This window comes from Ascaphus truei, unplaced genomic scaffold (assembly GCF_040206685.1).
Source record: "Ascaphus truei isolate aAscTru1 unplaced genomic scaffold, aAscTru1.hap1 HAP1_SCAFFOLD_1107, whole genome shotgun sequence".
In the NCBI taxonomy this organism is placed as follows: Eukaryota; Metazoa; Chordata; class Amphibia; order Anura; family Ascaphidae; genus Ascaphus; species Ascaphus truei.
Window position 1 is genome coordinate 25979 of NW_027453973.1, and position 23063 is coordinate 49041.

At 44.6% G+C, this 23063-nt stretch overlaps 1 long non-coding RNA gene across 2 annotated transcripts; it reads right to left on the reverse strand.

Moving 5' to 3' along the window:
- Window positions 1–10825: 10825 nt before the first annotated feature.
- Window positions 10826–22793, reverse strand: LOC142475209 (uncharacterized). 2 transcript variants are annotated; one of them, XR_012790793.1, is made up of 6 exons: window positions 22691–22793; window positions 18951–19070; window positions 17867–17964; window positions 16190–16292; window positions 12768–12877; window positions 10826–11396 (listed from the first exon to the last, which is right to left on the reverse strand). It is a non-coding gene; the product is annotated as an uncharacterized LOC142475209 (long non-coding RNA). The 2 variants fall into 2 exon arrangements; XR_012790792.1 differs by having other exon boundaries at window positions 16190–16300.
- Window positions 22794–23063: the final 270 nt, after the last annotated feature.

The window sequence follows — 23063 nt, forward strand, 5'->3', positions numbered from 1 at the left end:
TTCAACCCTAACTTTCAACCCTAACTTTCAACCCTAACTCTTCTCTGATTGGTTAGTACCCAAATGAGTCACATACCTAAATTTTCGTATTCCCCTATAACCCTGGGCCAAACAAAAATAGAAAAATAATCCTAAGTGTCAACCCTAACTTTCAACCCTAACTTTCAACCCTAACTTTCAACCCTAACTCTTCTCTGATTGGTTAGTACCCAAATGAGTCACATACCTAAATTTTCGTATTCCCCTATAACCCTGGGCCAAACAAAAATAGAAAAATAATCCTAAGTGTCAACCCTAACTTTCAACCCTAACTTTCAACCCTAACTTTCAACCCTAACTCTTCTCTGATTGGTTAGTACCCAAATGAGTCACATACCTAAATTTTCGTATTCCCCTATAACCCTGGGCCAAACAAAAATAGAAAAATAATCCTAAATGTCAACCCTAACTTTCAACCCTAACTTTCAACCCTAACTTTCAACCCTAACTCTTCTCTGATTGGTTAGTACCCAAATGAGTCACATACCTAAATTTTCGTATTCCCCTATAACCCTGGGCCAAACAAAAATAGAAAAATAATCCTAAGTGTCAACCCTAACTTTCAACCCTAACTTTCAACCTTAACTTTCAACCCTAACTCTTCTCTGATTGGTTAGTACCCAAATGAGTCACATACCTAAATTTTCGTATTCCCCTATAACCCTGGGCCAAACAAAAATAGAAAAATAATCCTAAATGTCAACCCTAACTTTCAACCCTAACTTTCAACCCTAACTTTCAACCCTAACTCTTCTCTGATTGGTTAGTACCCAAATGAGTCACATACCTAAATTTTCGTATTCCCCTATAACCCTGGGCCAAACAAAAATAGAAAAATAATCCTAAGTGTCAACCCTAACTTTCAACCCTAACTTTCAACCTTAACTTTCAACCCTAACTCTTCTCTGATTGGTTAGTACCCAAATGAGTCACATACCTAAATTTTCGTATTCCCCTATAACCCTGGGCCAAACAAAAATAGAAAAATAATCCTAAGTGTCAACCCTAACTTTCAACCCTAACTTTCAACCCTAACTTTCAACCCTAACTTTCAACCCTAACTTTCAACCCTAACTTTCAACCCTATCTTTCAACCCTAACTCTTCTCTGATTGGTTAGTACCCAAATGAGTCACATACCTAAATTTTCGTATTCCCCTATAACCCTGGGCCAAACAAAAATAGAAAAATAATCCTAAATGTCAACCCTAACTTTCAACCCTAACTTTCAACCCTAACTTTCAACCCTAACTCTTCTCTGATTGGTTAGTACCCAAATGAGTCACATACCTAAATTTTCGTATTCCCCTATCACCCTGGGCCAAACAAAAATAGAAAAATAATCCTAACTTTCAACCCTAACTTTCAACCCTAACTTTCAACCCTAACTTTCAACCCTAACTCTTCTCTGATTGGTTAGTACCCAAATGAGTCACATACCTAAATTTTCGTATTCCCCTATAACCCTGGGCCAAACAAAAATAGAAAAATAATCCTAAGTGTCAACCCTAACTTTCAACCCTAACTTTCAACCCTAACTTTCAACCCTAACTTTCAACCCTAACTTTCAACCCTAACTCTTCTCTGATTGGTTAGTACCCAAATGAGTCACATACCTAAATTTTCGTATTCCCCTATAACCCTGGGCCAAACAAAAATAGAAAAATAATCCTAAGTGTCAACCCTAACTTTCAACCCTAACTTTCAACCCTAACTTTCAACCCTAACTTTCAACCCTAACTTTCAACCCTAACTTTCAACCCTAACTCTTCTCTGATTGGTTAGTACCCAAATGAGTCACATACCTAAATTTTCGTATTCCCCTATAACCCTGGGCCAAACAAAAATAGAAAAATAATCCTAAGTGTCAACCCTAACTTTCAACCCTAACTTTCAACCCTAACTTTCAACCCTAACTTTCAACCCTAACTTTCAACCCTAACTTTCAACCCTAACTCTTCTCTGATTGGTTAGTACCCAAATGAGTCACATACCTAAATTTTCGTATTCCCCTATAACCCTGGGCCAAACAAAAATAGAAAAATAATCCTAAGTGTCAACCCTAACTTTCAACCCTAACTTTCAACCTTAACTTTCAACCCTAACTCTTCTCTGATTGGTTAGTACCCAAATGAGTCACATACCTAAATTTTCGTATTCCCCTATAACCCTGGGCCAAACAAAAATAGAAAAATAATCCTAAGTGTCAACCCTAACTTTCAACCCTAACTTTCAACCCTAACTTTCAACCCTAACTTTCAACCCTAACTTTCAACCCTAACTCTTCTCTGATTGGTTAGTACCCAAATGAGTCACATACCTAAATTTTCGTATTCCCCTATAACCCTGGGCCAAACAAAAATAGAAAAATAATCCTAAGTGTCAACCCTAACTTTCAACCCTAACTTTCAACCCTAACTTTCAACCCTAACTTTCAACCCTAACTTTCAACCCTAACTCTTCTCTGATTGGTTAGTACCCAAATGAGTCACATACCTAAATTTTCGTATTCCCCTATAACCCTGGGCCAAACAAAAATAGAAAAATAATCCTAAGTGTCAACCCTAACTTTCAACCCTAACTTTCAACCTTAACTTTCAACCCTAACTCTTCTCTGATTGGTTAGTACCCAAATGAGTCACATACCTAAATTTTCGTATTCCCCTATAACCCTGGGCCAAACAAAAATAGAAAAATAATCCTAAGTGTCAACCCTATCTTTCAACCCTAACTTTCAACCCTAACTTTCAACCCTAACTTTCAACCCTAACTTTCAACCCTAACTTTCAACCCTAACTTTCAACCCTAACTCTTCTCTGATTGGTTAGTACCCAAATGAGTCACATACCTAAATTTTCGTATTCCCCTATAACCCTGGGCCAAACAAAAATAGAAAAATAATCCTAACTTTCAACCCTAACTTTCAACCCTAACTTTCAACCCTAACTCTTCTCTGATTGGTTAGTACCCAAATGAGTCACATACCTAAATTTTCGTATTCCCCTATAACCCTGGGCCAAACAAAAATAGAAAAATAATCCTAAGTGTCAACCCTAACTTTCAACCCTAACTTTCAACCCTAACTTTCAACCCTAACTTTCAACCCTAACTCTTCTCTGATTGGTTAGTACCCAAATGAGTCACATACCTAAATTTTCGTATTCCCCTATCACCCTGGGCCAAACAAAAATAGAAAAATAATCCTAAGTGTCAACCCTAACTTTCAACCCTAACTTTCAACCCTAACTTTCAACCCTAACTCTTCTCTGATTGGTTAGAACCCAAATGAGTCACATACCTAAATTTTCGTATTCCCCTATAACCCTGGGCCAAACAAAAATAGAAAAATAATCCTAAGTGTCAACCCTAACTTTCAACCCTAACTTTCAACCCTAACTTTCAACCCTAACTTTCAACCCTAACTTTCAACCCTAACTCTTCTCTGATTGGTTAGTACCCAAATGAGTCACATACCTAAATTTTCGTATTCCCCTATAACCCTGGGCCAAACAAAAATAGAAAAATAATCCTAAGTGTCAACCCTAACTTTCAACCCTAACTTTCAACCCTAACTCTTCTCTGATTGGTTAGTACCCAAATGAGTCACATACCTAAATTTTCGTATTCCCCTATAACCCTAACCCTAACCCTAACCCTAACCCTAACTTTCAACCCTAACTTTCAACCCTAACTCTTCTCTGATTGGTTAGTACCCAAATGAGTCACATACCTAAATTTTCGTATTCCCCTATAACCCTGGGCCAAACAAAAATAGAAAAATAATCCTAAGTGTCAACCCTAACTTTCAACCCTAACTTTCAACCCTAACTTTCAACCCTTACTTTCAACCCTAACTCTTCTCTGATTGGTTTGTACCCAAATGAGTCACATACCTAAATTTTCGTATAACCCTAACCCTAACCCTAACCCTAACCCTATGTCACTTATGTGACCCGCATGGCTTTGTATGGGTTACACTGGGTGGAGGGCTCTGAGGCCAAGACTTACCAACGCCTGCTGGACCTCATCTTTCAGGAGCAGCTCATGCAGCAGTGCCCGCCGGCGGTGAGGGCTTTTGTGTATGATAAAAAGCCCAAGACCTACACCGAGGCGGCGAGGATGGCAGATGACTATGTGGTCAGCCGGTCCCAGATGACCGCCAAGGTACCAGCCAAAGCGGTAACCCCACCGGCGCCGGCCAAGAAAGCTGTGAGTACCCCCCAGTGGACCCAAAAGCCGCCTGCGGGCAGCGGGTCACAGAAGGCGGGAGAGCTCCGGCATGAGCGCCGGTGCTACAATTGCAACAGCACTGGTCACATCAGACCAGATTGCCCGGAACCCCTGCGTTCCAACGGACCCTATCGAGGGCAACGCACCCCAGCTGCAAAGCCGGTAGCCCGCGTGCGGGTGGCTTCCACCAAAGAACCAGGACCGGTCATGGAAACAACTCCCAGCGAGACGTCCCATGTCACCCCTACCCCGGTTTCTTCAGTGCCTACAGCCAGGAGCGGAGGACATCACAGCGCAGACCTGCAGCAGACGGACGGCAGGAGCAAGCATCTCACCCCGGTCACAGTCGGTGACCGGCAAGCAGTTGGCTTACTTGATTCAGGAGCTGCAGTGACCCTGGTCCGACCTGATATGATCCGGCCAGAGGAATTGATCCCAGGCCCTGGGATACAGATCACTGTGGCTGACGGAGAGCCACGTTTCCTGCAGGTGGCCCGCATTTTTTTGGATTGGGGGGTGGGCAAGGGTGTGCGGGAGGTGGGGGTTTTACCAGGTTTGGATGCTGAAATTCTTTTGGGCAATGACCTGGGACCGATGACCTGCACCTACGACCGTGTGCCCCAGCCCGCTGCAGTGGCGGCGGTTACCCGGAGCCAGACCGCAGCAATGTCGGCGGTGGCCACCCCAGTCCCCCAGCCTTTGGGACCAACGTTAGCGGAGGGCACAGAGGAGCCCAGGGAGGTAAGCCAGGATCAGTTGCAACCACAGGCTGACTTACTGTTCCCCCTTACCGTGTCCCCTTCCCCTGACAATGACATGACTGGGGGGGGGCAGATTTAGGAGCCCAGTTTAGGGAGGCAGTGAAGGCAGACCCTACCCTGGCCGGCGTGAGACTTCGGGCGTCCGAATCTCAGGCAGGGGAGGGCACTGAGCGCTGCCTATGGCATAAGGGACTCCTATACAGAGAAGAAGGGAACCCGAGAATAGAGAAGGGATTGACCGGTAAGCGACAGCTAGTAGTACCCCAGGGGTACCGACAGCAATTGTTACGGGTAGCTCACTCTATTCCGTTAGCGGGACATCAGGGGGTCACCAGAACGCGAGCCCGGTTATTGCAGCGTTATTTCTGGCCGGGGGCATCCAGGGATGCGGCTGATTTCTGCCGCTCCTGTGATGCCTGCCAGCGAGTAGGTAAGGCGGGCGACCGTGTGAAGGCACCCCTGAGACCCCTACCGATAATAGGGGAACCCTTCCAGAAGGTAGCGATGGACCTGATAGGACCCCTCATGATTCCTAGCAGGTCAGGGAAGTGCTACATCCTCACGGTGGTGGATTTTGCCACCCGGTACCCTGAGGCGGTAGCGCTGGGCACCATAAGTGCCAAGACAGTGGCAGCAGCTTTGCTGAACATTTTTGCTAGGGTAGGTTTCCCTAGTGAGATCCTAACTGATCAGGGGTCGCAGTTCATGAGTGAACTGTTACATTGTCTCTGGGATGCCTGCGGTGTACAGCACCAGCGCACTTCCCCTTACCATCCCCAAACAAACGGATTATGTGAGAGGTTTAATGGTACCCTGAAGCAGATGCTTCGGACCTTTATAGAGGTGGAGGGGAAAGACTGGGAGATTCACCTGCAGCACTTGCTGTTTGCATACCGAGAGGTACCGCAAGAATCTACAGGCTTCTCCCCCTTCGAGCTACTATATGGCCGCAGGGTACGTGGACCTCTGGACCTCTTCCGTGAGGGATGGGAGGGGGAGACTACTGCTACTGATGCTTCAGTGATCCAGTATGTAGTAGATCTCAGAGACCGGTTAGAGATGCTTATGGGGGTGGCCCAGGACCACCTCAGGGCTGCTCAGACCAAGCAGAAGCAATGGTATGACCAGCAGGCCGTAGCAGAGAATTCATCCCAGGACAGCAGGTGCTTGTTCTCAAACCCACTCGGGAGAACAAGCTGATGGCTGCCTGGTCGGGACCGTACCCGGTTATCCGAAAGGTGAATGAGTGCAACTATGTTGTACAGGTAGCGCCTGAGAGGCACAAGACATATCACATTAATATGTTAAAGGAATACAGAGCACCGAGTATGGGAGCAGTAATGGCCATTTGTAGCCCACTGCTGGAGGATCCGGCGAGCAATGCTCTGCCTGATCTCCTAGGGGAGGCAAAGCAAGGAAACACTGTTGAGCAGGTAGAGATCGGGGCACAGTTGAGTGCTAGGCAGAAGGGAGAAGCCAGGGACATGCTAGCTCAGTATAGCGCCCTCTTCACTGACATGCCAGGGACCACACATCTCACCAAACACCCAGTACACACAGGGGACCTGCAGCCTCTGCATAAGCACGCTTATAGAGTGTCAGCAGAGGTCAAGACAAGTATGGAGAGAGAGATTGAGGAGATGCTGACCCTAGGGGTAATTACTCCGTCCCAGAGCCCTTGGGCAAGTCCAGTAGTCCTAGTGCCTAAGAAGGACAAAACCACCCGGTTTTGTGTGGACTACCGGTTGCTCAACGCTGGGACGGTGTCAGATGCTTACCCCATGCCCCGCATGGATGAGTTACTAGATGAACTCGCGGGGGCAAAGTATCTGACCACCATGGATCTGAGCAAAGGCTACTGGCAGATTCCCCTGACCCTGGAGGCTAGGGAGAAGTCAGCATTCTTCACTCCAAGTGGCCTCTATGAGTTTTTGGTGATGCCATTTGGGATGAAGAATGCCCCGGCTACCTTCCAACGCCTGGTCAATAGGTTACTGGAAGGGATGCAGAGCTATGCCAGGGCTTACTTAGATGACATTGCTGTCTTTAGTAATTCCTGGGAATCCCACATAGGACATGTAGCTGCGGTGCTGGATAGAATCAGGGAGGCTGGGCTTACCTTAAAACCCACTAAGTGTATGGTAGGTATGGCAGAAGTCCTGTACTTAGGGCACAGGGTGGGTGGAGGGCATTTCAAGCCAGAGCCAGCCAAGGTAGAAGCCATAGTTCAGTGGCCTGTTCCAAAAACCAAGAAACAGGTCATGGCCTTTTTGGGCACCGCAGGGTACTACAGGAAATTTGTCCCACAGTACAGCGCCGTGGCCAAACCCCTGACTGATCTGACTAAGAAGCAACTGCCTGTGCTTATTACCTGGTCTCCTGCTGTGAAACTGCTTTCCAGGCACTGAAAGCTGCGCTTGCTGAGGCCCCCATCCTGGCTGCCCCAGATTATACCAAGCATTTTCTTATTCAGACTGATGCCTCAGACTTTGGTGTGGGGGCTGTGTTGAGCCAGGTGGGGGACGACGGCAAAGAGCACCCTGTGGTGTATCTCAGTCGCAAACTGCTCCCCAGGGAGGTGGCATATGCCACCATTGAAAAGGAGTGCTTGGCCATTGTGTGGGCACTCAAAAAGCTCCAGCCCTATGTCTATGGGAGCGCTTTTACGGTCATTACCGACCACAATCCCCTGAGCTGGCTACAGAGGGTATCAGGGGAAAATGCCAAACTGCTGAGATGGAGCTTGGCTTTGCAAGAATTTGAATTCACCATTCAGCACAAAAAGGGTAGTGAAAACAGCAATGCTGATGGACTTTCACGCCAGGACTATCCCTCTGAGACTGAATTCATTAATGGTGCCAGCAGTGCCCCACTCCCCGTCAGGGCCAGTGGGCCACAGGACACGCATTAAGAAGGGGAGGTGTAGAGGGAGAGAGGGGGTGGCCCGGTATTAAAGGGGTTGCACCCCATTTGGCCACCCCTGACCGCACCAGGGAGACAAGGGGTTAACTGGGCTGAGGTCCAGAAATGTGATGTAACCCTTGTTATGACATGTAAATGTATTTTCCCCTGTTCCATTGTAATGTCTGGTTACTCAGTGTTTGCATCACACACACACACTAGAATCCATCCGGGAGCACAAGGGTTAATAATTCTTTAATGATTATAGCTCTTTGTGTAAGTTTCCCGCCTTTTCGGGCACCATTTTGCAGGTCCCCATTGGCCGCCATTAGGGCTCAATGCATTTCAATAGGAATTTGTGCTGTTTTCGTCCTGTTTCCTGTAGTGACCAGCAGGTGGCGTCCGAGAGGGAGAGCGGCGGTTTCCCATTGAAAGTCAATGGGCTCATTGACTTCAATGGAGATGCCTCGAGGTAACCTAGTTGGCTGCCGTCCAGACCGCAAAGCGGATACAATGTCCTTCAAAAGAGCTAAAATCACTGGGTCAAGTTCAACGTCAATTAGCGGGGAAATAAACTGTTTTAGGGCACCTAGGGATAAAATTCTTTTTGCCCCTAGTTCCTAAGCGTCCCCCCACTCGACCACCACCGGGTCCCCGAATCCTGGACCCCCGATAAGGGTCGAACCAGATAGAGCGGGTCGCGCCATAGGCTTTGCCGGCGGCGGCAGAAACGGCTCAGAAAAATGACTAAGTGAGAAATGCTGAATTTTAGGAATCCATATCTCCGGTTCCGGAGGGTTCAGCGGATCAGGGTTTGGGGTATCTGTAGCCACTGCTCCGGCATCGCTGCAGAACCATCCTTGACCCGCTTGGACCAACCCGACGGAGTATGGACCCCCTTGAAGTTCGGGACTTTTCCCATAAACTTCAATGGCAGAAAACCCCCATTGACTTCAATGGCGGCGATTTACCATTGAAAGTCTATGGCGGAGCTGCCCGTTGTTTTCAATGGGGATTTAGTGAAAAGCTGAGATTTCTTTTTCAATGGAGATTTTTGTATTAAAATGATTTAATGTGCATTGGTGTAACTTCGGTTTCTTAGGTCGTAGCAAGTCGCTTTTTGGACCATATGGTGTCCCAGTTCTGGCAATGCGAACTGGGAAGTTTGGACCTGCTAAACCTAACGGAACCGGATATTTTAATACGTTTATGTTTTATGCTTAATAGTGTATCTTAAGGTATGGACAAAGACCCAGAAGAGATTCTTTTGGGCCATAAGGTAGCAGATGGCCCTGGGGACGCCGCTATGTCTAGGATTTAAGTGCTGTTCAAAGAGTTTTATCACCCTCACTGTTTATCCGAAGCCCAAACCAGGGCAGGTCTTAAGTGTTCCAGTTAACACCTTTCAACAAAGGTTTTCCTGCCAGAACTCCAAATGGTAGACTGTCTGGCATTCCTGACGTAAATGTGGGGCTTCAGAAATGAGACCCCCAGAGTTCTACTGCGCATGTGCCAACTAGCAGGGGGGCATGGGTCAGAATGCTTTCCCACGTTAGTGAGTGGCTGGAGGTAATTGTAAACCAATCCCCTGTGCTTAAGGTTAAGAATAGAAGGAGAATGGTTTATAAACTGCTGTCCACCCATATATCCTTTGTCTTCGTTTGCTGATATGGTTACCTGATATCACCTGAATGATTTCCTCACTGCTGAAAGAAATGCTACATCATACTTCTCATTCCCCAACCCTTAAGTAAGTGTACTTCTTGTTCGTTACTGTATTATCTGTTGTGTTCACCTATATTCTAAGGAATAAATACAATTTATTATATCTTAAGCCTCGTTCAGTTCAAACCCAATTATTTTTGTGTAATATTAATAAGCCTGTGGAAGCTATCGTCACAAGGAGGTATTATAGTGTGTATTGTGGGGAGAATTAGTGTGTGTGTTGTTTGGGAGTGATATTCGGGAGGATTGTGTGTGCAGAAGGAAGAATGAGTGAGGGGGGAGTAAGGGAGCAGGATTGAATGAGAGGGGGTCATTGAGTGATAGCGGGGAGGGGAGGGAAGAGTGAGGAGAGTGGGTGTAGGAGGGAGCAGTGCAAGAGACCGTCGGGGGCAGAATACATGGTGAGAAGGGAGGCTGCCTAGAAGCATAAAAATCTACTTCACCACTGTTCTGTACTCTCTTCAATACTCTGTGTTACAGATCTCTCTGGCAAGAAATGGGGTCCAATGGCAAAGACTGCTCTAAATAAGATAGTATAAATGAACACAGAGAGAAATTCCAAAGAGTAACCCAAGAAAATACAAGTGAAATCTAATCGTAAGGTAATTAGTCCCATTAAGTGAAATACATAAAGGAATAGTCCATAAAAAAGCACAAAGGAAAAAAATAGGAGTACTTTATTGTGATGTTACATTTCAGAGAATATAAAATTATAGGAAAACAATTCCACTTTGTTCAGAAAACCAGAAAGTCTTGGTCCCAGGTGGACTGAATTTTTATTGCAAATAAGTTCCTTAATACACAAGTAAAGAATATAGTTACTTATTCTATTCTCTACTGTAAGACGTGCCACATTGCCCAATATTTGGGTACAGTGCCCAGATTGTGACCATGCACTACAGAGGTGAGATTCCCCCAACTCCAATTTGCTACACACTCCAAGAGAGATTATTGTGATCAGAGGTGGAATGAGAGGGGTGAGAAGGGTCGCTGCCCAGGGAGTAGCCTGACAGGGGGTACAGAAATCTCTTTTGGTGCATATATTGCGGAGCTGCATTGATTGACTTGTCAATCAGCTCTGCTGCCTATCCCATTGACATCATGATCCGGCACTGTGATCAGCTGCAGCGCTGACCCAGGTGTGTTAGTGCAGCACTTTACAGGGAGGGAACAGAGGTTGTGGATGACAGATGCTGGGGATAGGCCATGAGTACGGGCCAGAGTAAGGTGGAGACTTTCTGTACTCTGCATACAGGACACTGCATGCATGACAGTGTCTGTGTGTGTGTGTGTGTGTGTGTATTCCAAGTGTCAGTGTGCATAAGTAAGTGTGCTCTGTAAGTATGCCTGTGTGGCAGGTATAGGGGGGTGGTTCAGCTGGAGGAACTTATCCAGGCACAAAAGCACATAGATGCCCCAGATTATACCACCCCAAATGCTGATAATATCCTGCTGCACTTTACAGAAGATGATGCAGATGTCAGTGGGTGGTGGGTTCATTAAATCCATCCATCATATCATAGCCACACTGTGCATATGATGTACTGAATCAATCACAGGAAGACATCTCCATGGTAGGGGTAGAAGTTAACAGAATATGTCCAGCACTGTGGTGTGTAGCCCATAAATAATAATTGTGCACATTACAGAACATACTTGCAACTGCAAGATCATTTTGCTGCTTGTAGTGTTTGCTCTTGTCCTGTGCAGTGTTGTCGTAGATCCGTCTCTTCAGTGTTCACTGCAATAAAAGTAAGACATTGCATTAATATTACAGAAGTTTGGGAGCTGAAATCCCACTATGCTGCAGACATTTTCCCTTTGCATAAGATTCTTGTGATTATATCTCAATGATGATCAATAACAACTACATCATAACACAGCCGCTCAATACAAAATATGTATTTGCTATCAATGGTCATGGAGGCCAAACGTCACACAATGTACAGATATACTGCTGCGGCCGAGTTTATTCGAGCATTTGCCCGTTCTTGGCCGCAGCAGTAACCTGGCGCGCGCCGGAGGGTGCCGGGCGCACGCCGAAGCAGCGGAGGAGCGCCCTCCGATCGGGGCTTTCTCCCTTCCGCTGCCGGGTCCGTCGGGTCCCCCGGAACCCCCTGCCGCTGTCCCCCACATCGCGGGACACCAGTGCTCCCTCGGGGAGCCCTGGACGCGCGTGCAGGGGGCGCAGGCACCCGATGACGCGTGACCGTGCATCGGTGATGCGCGGCACGCTGAGGGAGTGCGGCTAGCACGCCGGGGCATCCCCCGGCTTGCGGTGCTAGCCGTGCTTCAATAAAACGTGTCGGTAGTGTAGCAAGGATTATTTCTTCCTCTGGTGCATTATGATGGGATGTGTTGTAAGATTCTGCATTATTAGCATCACTGAATCTTTTGGAAACTGAGTAATATTCTATGTTTTAATGCAATATTATGGATGATCAGCCGGTAAAATAAAGCTTACTGTATCTGTAGCCATGCTCTACCCATGATGTGCTGAATCAATGACTGCAGAGTGATTCAGAGTGGTAAACATGACTGGAACTCATCTCTGAATAGAGGACAGAACAGCAGTGCAGAGTAGGAGGTGAATGTATCTCAAATGGAAGACTTAGTAGCTGTGTGGGGAGTAGACAGTACAGACTGATCAAATAAATAGTTAAAGGAGTATCTTCAACATTACTTGGCTTTGTTATCAACATTGAAGTTTCTCTTGTTTTTTCTGTTCTTTAAATCACTACTACTGATGCCATGTGTAACCTGTACTGAGAGATATACTCTACTGGCCTAGATGAAACCATATGATGCAAACAGGATTCATCCCACTCCAGATTCATATGATTGCACCACTTCAACCTTTAATAAAACACATAGAACTACAGCAGTGCGCTACTGCACATGTTCTTGTTATGAATGGTAGTAGATGTGGTCCTTGGGTCAATACTTCATACAGCAGCCACACTCTACTCATGATGTATTGAATCAACAAAAACCTGCATGGTACAGATCACAGGAAGGGTAGAGTAGAGGGGAATATGTCCAATGCGAAACCCTTAGCAGCTGGATTGTGTGGAGTCAACAAAACGACAAATACTAAATGAGAAATATACACATTGCTTATCTGTCTCTGTGTAGTCATTTTCCTCCTATTCAACTGTCTTTCAAAATTTCTCTTCTGACAGAAAAGAAACACATGGCTTCAATATTCACTGTTCTTCCCTCCTGAAATAAAAGTTAAGCATTGCATGGTTATGATCATACATACAATGAACCTTGCGCCAAACCATGTGATCCAAAGTAAATCCACCTCCCTCCCATAGCTGTGTTCCTTCTAGAGCTTCTACCACACAAGTCATTAATGTTCGTGACACTGTACTGCAGTCACAGTCTGCACACAAAGTACTGAATCAATTACATCACACTGAAAAGGCAGTCTACATGATGCAATAGTTAACCATAATAACTCTGTCATGCAAATGACAGGAAAACCTATATGTATATCATTAGGGGAGAGGGGAAAAATAATTAAAAAATAAGTGCGAAAAATAAAAACAGATTATAGGAAAGTAAATCCTTGCCCTGGGAACTTTACAATCTAATAGAAATGTTAGAAGACTTAAAGAGAGGCAGCAGTTGGGGGAAGAAGTGCAGTAGATGACAATGCTTGTCCTTAATGGTGGGTACAATTAGTAGAAAGCACATCTTGGGAACAATAGTTGTTAGCAGTGACTGTGGGTGTGGGACAGTAGCCACGAGTCAAAGTTTTTTAAATGCTTGATTTAAGTCGTGAATTTTAAGATTGGTCTTACATGTGGGTGGAAGAGGTTATGTTGGCATATACTGAGTGTGAGGAAGTTTCACATGTACGGTGCAGTGATGGAAAATGGTTTCAGGCAAGTGAGAGAACAGTAGAGGTGAAAGAAGTTTACAGGAGACAGTTATGGTTATAGTGCAAGAGACAAGCAAGGGCATAACGAGAGATCAAAGATGATATGCAAGAAGGAGCAGATTAATGGAGAGCCTTAACAAAAAGGTAAGGAGGAGAACTTTGTAGGTGATACAAAAACTTGATGGGATGCCAGGACAGGGATTTAAGGAGATGAGCAGAGACTGTTGTGGGAGAAAGTGAGATAATTCAAGCAGCAGAGTTTTGCATAGGAGAAAGTTGTGAAGCATGGAGGCCTGTTAGTAGTATGTTAAAATAACCTATAGGATAACAGTATACATTGGAGTTTTAGCAGTAGGTTGAGAGGGGAAAGGGAAGATCTTGGCAATATTACAGAGAAAGAGGCAACACATTTTACCCATAGCCGTGCATGTGAATGGAGATGGAATTGAAGAGCCAAATGTTACTCCTATGCAACATGTTTGATGACAAGATAGATGGTAGTACTGTTTACTGTGATGGAGAAAGGGGATAATATGAGCCCAGTGTTAGACATTAAGTTTAAGGCAGTGGAGTGCCATCCATGAGCATATAGCCAGGAGACAACCCAAGAGTAGGGACTGGATTGCAGGAGTGAGAACAGGGGTGGATAGATTTGTGTGTGTATCATCCGCATAGAGATTATATCTAAGGCCAAAAGCATTGATGAAGTCACCAAATGATAGTATGTAGAGAGAAAGAGAGATCTCAGAACAGAGCCCTGATGTATACCCACAGACAGATCAATAGAAGACGAAGACATGTTAGCAACAGAGATGGAGAATGTGTGACAGGAAAGTTATGATGAAAACCAGGATAGAACTTTGTTACTGATACCAAGAGAGAGTTTAGAATATGAAGGAGGAGAGTGATTGAGAGCATCAAACGCAGCCGATAGATCAAGTAGGATTAGTAGGGAAAAACCTTGGGAATTAGCTTTAAGCACAGTCTGTAGAACGTGCTGTACGAAAGGCAGGTTGTAAAGGATCCAGGAGGGCATGTGATTTAAGAATGTTGACACTAGCAATTAGAAGGCAAACAGCATGAGGGATACAGAGCGGTAGTTAGTAAGGCACATAGGGTGTAGTTTGTTTCTGACAAAAGGGTGACCGCTACAGGCTTAAAGTAAGAGGGCAAAAATCCAGAGAATAGGGAGAAATTGAAGATGTGGGTGAGAGTGGGGACTAAGAGATGCAGTAAGGTGTGAGGGGATACGATCTAGAGGGCTTGTGGTAGAGGGAGAATAGAAGATGATTAGCTTCCAGCTCTGTAAGAGAAGAAAAGGAGTCAAGTGCAGAAGGAGATTTGGGAAGAAGGAGAGAAGGGGGAAGGGACAGAAGGAATCTCCTTTTGGGTGGCATCCACCTTGCCTCTGAAGTAGTCAAATGCTTGAGGAGAAGTGAAGGAAGGATGGCAAGTGGGAGGAGAAGGTCAGTGGAGGGAGTCAAATACAGAGAAAAAAAACAGCGTAAATTAAATTTGAGTGTTGATGAGTGTGGAAAAAAGTAGTGTATTTAGCCCTAGAGAGCAGCTTTATACAGGACAGGAGACATTTTTACTGTAGAAAAATCAAACAAAGTGTGAGATTTCCTCCGTAGGTATTAAGAACAGCGAGTGGAAGTGTGATGAGTGTGTTTGGGAATTTAGCCAAAGGTGTGGGTTAGAGGGATGAGTGTGTCAGAGCCTATAGGGGGCATATAGATAGGAGGATAGCATTGTAAGAGTTAATAAGATTGTTAGTTTAAGCAGAAAGAAAGAGAGAGAAGAGAGAAGAGAGGTTAGAGTAGATGTCAGAGGAGAGTTTAATTAAGCAGAGGCAAATCAGTGGGACAGGTAAGATGCGGTGAGGGGAATGACTGATTGTGACTGATGAGAGCAGAAGAGGTTATGTACAACTAGAGCCTTGTTAGTAAGAGTGGACATTCCAGAGGGCACAGGAGAAGGGAAGAGAAAAGTAAGGAAAGGAATGTGGATTACATTAGATAGGTTAACACTCTTAGTAGGGAGGCCTGATGTGTATATGAGCCGGTCCAAGATTATAAGAGATATCCCCCAACATCAGCGAGCATAGAAGGAGACACAGAGATAGGTGTAGAGAGAGACAGAGATAGGGATATGTAGAGAGAGAAGGGCGTCAAGAGAATGAGACAGATAGGCGTAGAGAGAGGAGACATAGAGAGAGGGGGCTTTGAGAGGGGGGCGTAGAGAATGAGGGAAGGTGGAAGAGAATAGGATGTGCAGGAGTGCATTTCATTGAGCAGTGCAGAAATAGCTGCAATAGAGGTCTGTACAAATGGTGCTTTGTGTAGACACATGCAAAGGTAGGGGAAGGAAAGTGTATAGAACATGTGGATAAAAGCAGGAGTGTGGAAGTTAGAGAAATTAGAAAAGTTTTACAGAGGAGTGAGGAAACAGTAAACAGAAAGAACAAGAGAGAGGTTACATTGGGATGACGTGCTGTGGTAGAGAGAAATGCTAGGAGAGAGCCTCCAGATATTAGAGGACATGAATTGAGAGAGCAAATGTATAAATCAAAACCGGAGGGGGAGGTATAGCACGAAAGCTTGCACAGCAGTTGATGAAGATTATAGTCTTAAAGTTGCGTGTACCTGTCAGGGCACTCAAGAAGGTCAATGCTCACAAGTGCAGAGTTCATGAAGAAATGCTGAATCCAGTTCCCCTCCAATTTAATTTTAATATAACTTTTTCATTCTTCATTACTGCAAAAAGCAAACAAAACAAAACCACATTGCATTACTATTTTCAAAATGGATTGAATGACATATTCAACAGTAACTGTGTGATGCCAATATTGCCTTCTCACTCGTAGGCCAGTACGGTCAGGTACCCAGTACTGATAAAACAATAAGTGCCCGTACTAAGTACCAATATGAATTATAAGGAAATGTAAAATCTCCAGGTCTCTCTCCATCTCTGCAACAGATATATGGATAAGCCCATATTAAGGCATCACGTGACCGGAGCCGTCACTGACTGGGTATACGCAAAGATGCAGGGAGATGCAAAGAAAGGGAGGGAGAGAGACAGGGAGAAGATGGGAAACGGAGGGAGGCACGGATGGCAGGCCTCTCTCTTTCACTGGTGCATGCAAGGAGCTGGTCCCAACATCCACAAAGTGTGTGTGTATTATTGGTTGTGTTTTATGGCGGTAGGAGGATAGTGTGTATATTGTGTGTGTGTGGGAGTATTATATTGTGTGTAGGGTATTATAGTGTGTATATTATGTTGAGGTGCAGAGGAGAGTGTTAGATTGGGTATCTTGTGTTAGGGGGTATTGTGTATATTGTGTTTAAGACTATAATATTATTGGGGAGATTATTATTGAGGAGGTATTAAAGTGTGTATTGTGGGGAGTATTAGTGTATGTATTATTTGTGGGTGACAGATGCTGTGGGTAGGCCAAGAGTACGGGCCAGACTAAGGTGGAGACTTTCTGTACTCTGCATACAGGACTCTACATGCACTGCAGAGGTGAAATTCCCCCAACTCCAATTTGCTACACTCTCCAAGAGAGAATATTGTGATCAGAGGTGGAAGATGAGCAGGGTCACTGCCCAGGGAGTAGCCTGTCAGGGGGCATGGAAATCTCTTTTGGTGCGTATGTTGCCACGTGGCATTGATTGACCGGTCAATTAGCACTGCTTCCTATCACAGTGACATGATCCGGTGCTGTGATCGGTTGCAGCGCTGACCAAGGTGTGTTAGTGCAGCAATTTACAGGGAGGGAACAGAGGTTGTGGGTGACAGATGCTGGGGGTAGGCCAAGAGTACGGGCCAGAGCAAGGTGGAGATATTCTGTACTCTGCATGCCCATCCTGCATGCCCAGGACTCTGCATGCATGCCAGTGGCTGTGGGGTGTGTGTGTGTAGGTATGCCAAGTGTCAGTGTGCATAAGTAAGTGTGCTGTGTGTGTAAGTAAGTTTGCCTGTGTGGCAGGAGGTGTAGGGGGGTGGGGGGCGGGGGGCGGTTCAGCTGGAGGACTTTACCCAGCACAAAAGCACATAGATGCCTCTGATTATATCACCCCAAATGCTGATAATATCCTGTTGTAGATGCACTTTACAGAAGATGATACAGATGTCATCAGTGTTTGGTGGGTTCATTAAATCAATCCATCATATAATAGCCACACTATGCATATGATGTACTGAATCAGTAACACCAATCACAGGAAGACATCTCCATGGTAGGGGTAGTGTTGAAGTTAACAAAATATGTCCAGCACTGTGGTGTGGAGCCCATACATAATAATTGTGCACATTACCAGAACAACATATTGTCAACTGCATGATCATTTTGCTGCTTGTAGTGTATACTCTTGTCCTGTGCAGTGTTGTAGTAGATCCGTCTCTTCGGTGTTCACTGCAATAAAAGTAAGACATTGCATTAATATTACAGAAGTTTGGGGGCTGAAATCCCACTATGCTAATGACAGTTTCCCTTTGCATAAGATTCTTGTGATTATATCTCAATGATGATCAATAACAACTACATCATAACACAGCTGCTCTATACAGAATATGTATTTGCCATCAATGGTCATGGAGGCAATATGTCACACAATGTACATATATAGCAAGGATTATTTCTTCCTCTGGTGTATTATGATGGGAGGGTGAGATTCTGCATTATCAGCATCAGTAAATCTGTAGGAAACTGAGTGATATTCTATTTTTTAATGCAATATTAGGGTAAAATAAAGCTTGCTGTATCTATAGCCATGCTCTACCCATGATGTGCTGAATCAATGACTGCAGAGCGATTTAGAGTGGTAAACATGACTTGAACTCATCTCTGAATAGAGGGTAGCACAGTAGTGCAGAGTAGAAGGTGAATGTATCTCAAATGGAAACCCTTAGCAGCTGTGTGGGGAGTAGACAGTACAGACTGACCAAGTAAATAGTAAAAAGTAGTAACTTCAACATTACTTGGTTTTGTTCTCCACTCCTGTTTTTCTGTTCTTTAAATCACTAATACTGATGCCATATGTAACCTGTACTGAGAGTTATATACTCTACTGGCCTAGATCAAATTAAATGATGCAAACAGGATCCCTCCCACTCAAGATTCATATGATTGCACCACCTCAACCTTTCATAGCAATAACATAGAACTGCAGCAGTGCGCTACTGCACATGTTCTTGTTATGAATGGTAGTAGATGTGGTCCTTGGGTCAGTACTTCATACTGTAGCCACACTCTATTCATGATGTATTGAATCAACAAAAATCTGCATGGTACAGATCACAGGAAGGGGTGGAGTAGAGGTGAATATGTCCAATGCGAAACCCTTAGCAGCCGGATTTTTTGGAGTCAATAAAACGACAAATACTAAATGAGAAATATACACATTGCTTATCTGTCTCTGTGTAGTCATTTTCCTCCTCTTCAACTGTCCTTCAATTTTCTATTTTGCAAGAAAATGAACACATGGCTTCAATATTCACTTCTGTTCTGCAGTCTTTCCTCTTGAAATAAAAAAGTTAAGCATTGCATTATTATTATTATAATTATTATTGACGATACATACAATGAACCTTGCTCCAAACCATGTGATACAAAGCAAATCCACCTCCCTCCCACAGCTGTGCTCCTTCTAGAGCTTCTACCACACAAGTTATTCATGTCAGTGAAACTGTACTGCAGTCCCGGTCTGCACACAATCTACTGAATCAATGACATCACACTGTGTCACACAATGTCATGCTAACGACAGGAAACAATCTTTGTATATATCTTTGTATATATAATAATAATAATAATAATAAAAAAAATAAGACAGGACAGACACTCCTACATTGCAATCAATAGAAAATAACTGGGACAGGCACTTCAAGGATGCATACGGTCCCGGATAAACTGTAGCTACCTATACACGTGTGCCTTGTCTCTAGACTCTGCATATATCTCTATTTATATACCACCCATTGTGTACTCAGCGCTTTACAAGAGAGACCAAAAAGTACAGGAAATTATTATACAATAAGTTCAACAAACAAAAACAGACAATAGGAAAGTAAATCCCTGTCCTGGGTAGTTTACAATCTAAGAGAAATGTAAGGAGACTTACAGAGAGACAACAGGTGGGGGAACAAGTGCAGTAGATGACAATGCTTGTCCTTAATGGTGGGTACTTGTAGTATAAAGCACTTCTTGGGAACAATAGTTAGTGACTGAATGAGTGACAGTAGCAACGAGTAAAAGCTATTGAAATGCTTCATTTAAGTTGTGAATTTTAAGGTTGATCTTAAATGTGGGTGGAAGAGGGTATGTTGGCATATACTGAGTGTGTGTGAGTTTCACAGGTAAATTGATGGGAAAGGGTTTCAGGCAAGAGAGCGAGTGCGCAGTAGAGGTGTAAGAAGTATAATGGAGACAGCTATTAGTAGAGCTTAGGAGACGAGGAAGGGCATAACGAGACCAAAGATGATATGTAGGAAGGAGCAGATGAATAGAGAATAGTGTTGGACTGGGTCCTCAACTATAAAAAAATGGGTAACGGGTACCCGGCCAAAATGAAAGGTTCTACCCGGTCGGGTACACGGTTTGGCACTTACCTTCCGGGTGGCGGTGACATCTAGGATCAGCAGCAGTCCTGTGACGGTGGCAGCATCTGTGGTGTCTTCAGCCGGCGGGGGAGCTGCAGGCTCACAGACACAGCTTACCTGCTTCGGTGCTGTGGAAGTGATTCCTGCAGCTCCCCCCGCCAGGTGAAGACACCTCTGATGCTGCCAACATCAGAGGACTGCTGCTGCTGATCCTAGATGTCTTAGGAAAGGTAAGTATAAAAGATTATTTCCAGCTGCCCTGACATTACCCGACGCCGGGTATTACCCGGCCAAGTCCACTTCTCAGTGGCCGGTTTCGAGTAATGTCCGGGTAGCTGGAAATGTGTCGGGTAACGCCGGGTACTCGGTACACCACTAATAGAGAACCTTAACAAAAAGGTAAGGAGGAGAACTTTGTAGGTGATCTGAAACTTGATGGGAAGCAAGGAGAGGGATTTAAGGAGGAGGAGGAGATGAGCAGATACTGTTGTGGGAGAAAGGGAAATTATTCAAGCAGCAGAGTTTTGGATAGATTGCAAATGAGAAAGTTGTGAAGCAGGGAGCCCTGTTAGCAGTATGTTAACCCATACGATAAGGGCATGCATTGGCGTTTTAGCAGTAGATTGACAGAGAAAAGGGCAAATCTTGGAAATATTACAGAGAAAGAATCGACAAACTTTAGCCAGTGTCGTGAATGAAGATGGAAAGGGAAGAGTCAAATGTTACTCCTAGGCAATGTGCTTTCATGACAGGATGATGGTAGTACTGTTTACTGCGATGGAGAAAGGTGATATTAGGCCAGATTTAGGGGGAAATATGAGGAGCTCAGTTTTAGACATTAGGTTTAAGGCAGAAGAGTGTCATCCATGGAGGATATAGCCAGGAGGCGACCCGAAACTAGGAACTAAATTGCAGGAGTGACGGTAGGGTGGATAGGTGTGTGTATCATCTGCATAGAGATGATATCAAGGGCCAAAATAGTTGATAAGGTCAACTAGTGATAGTATGTAGTGAGAGAGGTCCCAGAACAGAGTCCTGAGGTATACCAACAGACAAAACAACAGGAGACAAAGACACGTTAGCAACAGAGATGGAGAATGTGTGATGGAGAAGTATGATGAAAACCAGGATATAAGTTTGCTGCGGATACGAAGAAAGAGTTTAGAATATGAATGAGAAGAGTGATTGACAGTATCAAAAGCAGAAGAGAGATCAAGCAGGATTAGTAAGTAAAATGGACCTTGGGAATTTTCTTTATGTACATAATTGGTTACATTGGGAAAGGCAGATTGTGAAGGGCCCAGAGGAGCATGTGATTTAAGAATGTTGATCAAACGGGAGATCACAAGACGTTCTAGCAATTAGGAGGCAAATGGTAGGACGGATACAGGGCGATAGTTAGAAATTCACACAAGGTCAAGGTTATTTTTGAGAATAGGGGTGACCACTGCATGCTTAAAAGGAAGAGTTGAAAGAGCCAAAGGATATGGAGGAATTGAAGATGTGGGTGAGAGTGAGAATATAGGATTGAGAGGGCATGTGGTAGAGGGAGAAGAGAAGATCAGGTTCCAGCTTTGTGACAGGAGAAAAGGAGTCAAGAGTGCAATGAGATCTAGATAGAAAAAGAGAGAGGGGGAAGGGAGAGAACGAATCTACTTGTGGATGGCATCCACCTTGCCTCAAGTGAGCAAAGGCTTGAGGAGAAATAAAGGATGGATGTTAAGTGGGAGGAGAAAGTCAGTGGTGGGACTCAAATACATAGAAGACAGTGTGAATGAAATTGGAGTGTTGATGAGTGAGGAAAAAGTAGTGTTTGACCTTAAAAAAAGGAGCAGAGTTTTACAGAACAGGACAAAGGTTTAGTGTAGAAAATCAGACTGTGAGATTTCCTCCATAGGTGTTAAGAGCAGCAGTGTGATGTGATGAAGTGTGATGAGAGCGTGCTTGTGAATTAAACCAATGCATGGGTTAGGCTGCGTCTATAGTAAGCACGCAACAGATGGCAAAGTTAGCGCATGCCTGTCGCTCCAGCAATCCCTGCACTGAGGTCCGAGGCGACGGGGAGGCCCTGCATCGCTCGCACGCACTGTGGACAACCAAGCGTGTGCCCATGATAATCACGGCCTTAGAGGGATGAGTGTGTCAGAGCCTAGAAGGGGCATATAGATGATGGAGGAGGAGGGAGGAGGAGATGATAGCATTGTAAGAGTTAACAAGATAGCTAGTTTAAGAAGAAAGTGAGGAGAGGTTAGAGATAAGGGTAGATGTCAGAGGAGAGAGTTCAATTAAGCTGAGGTATCGAGTAGGACAGGGGTGAGGGGAATGAGAAGTGGTGGATGATGAGAGCAGAAGAGGTCATGTACAAATAGACCATGTTAGTCGTAGAGCAGACATTCCAGAGGGCACGTGAGAAGGGAAGAGTAAAGTGAGACAAGGAATGTGGATTACATTAGATGGGTTAATACGCTTAGCAGGGAGGTGGAGAGAGAGGCAAGAGGCAGAGGGTGGTGTAGGGGTAGAGGAAGAGATGTTGCATGTACCTTGTCAGAACATTAAAGAACGTCAATTCACACTGGTGCAGAGTTGATGATGAAATGCTGAATCCAGTTCACGTCCAATTCAATTTTAACAGAACTTTTTCATTCTTCATTACTGCAAAAAAAAATTAAAAAACAATGCATTACTATTTTCAAAATGGATTGAATTCCCCCACCAATGACTATGTGTTACCAATATATCCCTCTCAGTCCCACTGCAGCACATACTGTACCAGTGTGAAAGTAAGAAGGTACACAGTACCGGTAAAACAATACGTGCCGGTACTATGCACCATATGAATTATAAGGGGATGTAAATCTCCCAGTCTCTCTCCATATCCGCAACAGAGCGGGCTCCGGTCAGTGGCATGGATGC